This window comes from Protobothrops mucrosquamatus, unplaced genomic scaffold (assembly GCF_001527695.2).
Source record: "Protobothrops mucrosquamatus isolate PMUCROS unplaced genomic scaffold, P.Mucros_1.0 scaffold12592, whole genome shotgun sequence".
NCBI lineage: Eukaryota > Metazoa > Chordata > Lepidosauria > Squamata > Viperidae > Protobothrops > Protobothrops mucrosquamatus.
This window is the reverse complement of record NW_015398368.1, coordinates 1-2,304: the sequence shown is the minus strand read 5'-3', so window position 1 is coordinate 2,304 and position 2,304 is coordinate 1.

Here is a 2,304-nt window from a genome sequence, read left to right as displayed (position 1 = left end):
GCAGGGGATATGAAGGAACTGAAGGTTCTAGAAAGTTGCTGCCAAACTGCAGAAGCTGGAGAAGACCACAAGACAGTTCTGTATACAGCAGTGTTTCATGTTTGCAGCCAGTGCTTTAGACCAGGGCTTTTCAACCTTTTCACCCATTGTACCACTTTTAGGATATGGCAACATCCGAGTACCACCAGTCGCCTAGCAAAGTGTCAAAAATTTGATGACCCAAAAAAAAAAGGAAAAAAGTGATAAAGTACAGGCAGTCCTCGACGTATAACAGTTCACTTAGTGACTGTTTGAAGTTACAGTGGCACTGAAAAAAGTGCCCCCCAAGCCACAGCCGAGCAAGACACCTGCCTGCCCGCCCGGCGGCGCTCTTCCTCCTGTCTGAGGTTTTCATTGTTGTGAGCATTTCTGTTGAGGATTGGGGGTGGGGTGGGGGTGTTTGGTTTTTATTTCCCCCTTCTGCTGGGTGGTTGCAGCAGGGACACTGTGACCGTCATAAATATGAATCAGTTGCCAAGCATCTGAATGTAAATCACAAGACCCTGGAGATGCTGCAACATTCCAGCTGATCGGCGCTTCTTCTGGGCTCAGCAGAAGCACCAGGATCCGCGCTGAGCTCCAGCTGACAGTTCCGAAGAAGCGCCAATCAGCTGGAGCCTGGCACTGATCCTGGTGCTTCTGCTGAGCCCTGACAGCCCTGCAGCTCCAGCCATCTCTCGCTCAGGCTTGTGCGGTGCTGCCACCGGTTCAGCTCATTCCTCTCCCCTGCTACCACTTTTCTAGGATGGTCGCGTACCACCTGCCAGGTGCCAATGTACCGCAGGTGGTACCTGTACCACTGGTTGAAAAGCCCTGCTTTAGATGCCCAGAGGCTGTTTGAGCCACACAAAGTGATCTGGAGATAGCACATTCTCCACATTGCTGGACAGTTGTTTTATGCACTGAATAGTTGCTAAAACAAAGCTCTAATTGTCTGAGACATTCGGCTTCTAGGCTTGAGAATCACCCTGCCATTAAAATGTGCCTCCTACTTCTAAAATATCTACAGCAGTACCAAGTTTGTGGAACAGCCTTCCTGTGAGATAAGGCTGGATCAACCCCTTTGGTTGGTTTTTCTGGAACTTTTGAAGATAAAACTGTTCCAGGAGCCCTGATTGGTTGTTCCTACCTTATCTTTAATTTTGATTGTTGTACTATTGCATTATTATGTTGGCATTTTTCTTTTCAAACCATAGATGTGTATTTTTTATCCCTGTTTGATACTACATAGAAATATGCTGCCTAAGTAAATATCCAAAATTAGAAGGAAAAAGCATTTTGAGCATCGAAATACTTATTGCTCTTATCTTAGCCTGCAGGTGGGAATAACTTTTTCTTCTAAAATGCCCTGATTCTTAAAGTTGCTAAACTTGCCATACTAAGATAATCCAGTAGTTTTCTGGAACAAAATAATCCAATAGTTTTCTAGAACTAAGACTTCCAATGCAGGAAATAGTATCTTTGGAGTGTTATCGTTTTGGTTTTAAACAGTGTTTCTCGACCTCAGCAACTTTTTAAGATGTATGGACTTCAACTCCCAGAATTCTTCAGCCAGCATTTTGGCTGAAAAGTTCTGGGAGTCGAAATCCACACATCTTAAAGTTGCCGAGGTTGACAAACATTGATTTAAGCAGACCAACAACCACAGTCTAGCCATTATTAGAAGGAGAATGTACAAAATAAATCTACATAAAAGAGCAAGAAGAAGACTATTATTCCTTGAAAGATGCAGTGGATAACCTTTTGTTGTTATGCTCCCGCCTTGTAGTCACCTGAATGGATCCTAGAAATGTGGCATCCATCGGAGAAAGCGATGTACCCAGATTACTTTGCTAAGAGAGAACAATGGAAGAAGCTGCGCCTGGAAAGTTGGGACAAGGAGGTTGGTTATCCGACTATATTTTACAATTACTTTCCCATGAAATAATTTTGAAGCAAGTCACAAAGTGGAGTTTGTTGGGTGATACCTTGGAATACAGGTCTTAAAATGCACCCTCATGGACCATCACCTACTGTTCTGGGTCCTTTAGTCCCTGGGGTTGTGAGGGAGCCAGAAGTGTTAATTCTTTTTTAGAGTGGACAGTTAAAGAGTAAAATGAGTGCCTTAGAGAGGAGAACGGCCTTACCAAAAGCCTCACCAAACTGGTTCTGTTTACTAAGGGAGCTTCAGATTCAGCATGCTATATATACTTTCTTTCTCCTTCCTTCCTTCCTTCCTTCCTTCCTTCCTTCCTTCCTTCCTTCCTTCCTTCCTTCCTTCCTTCC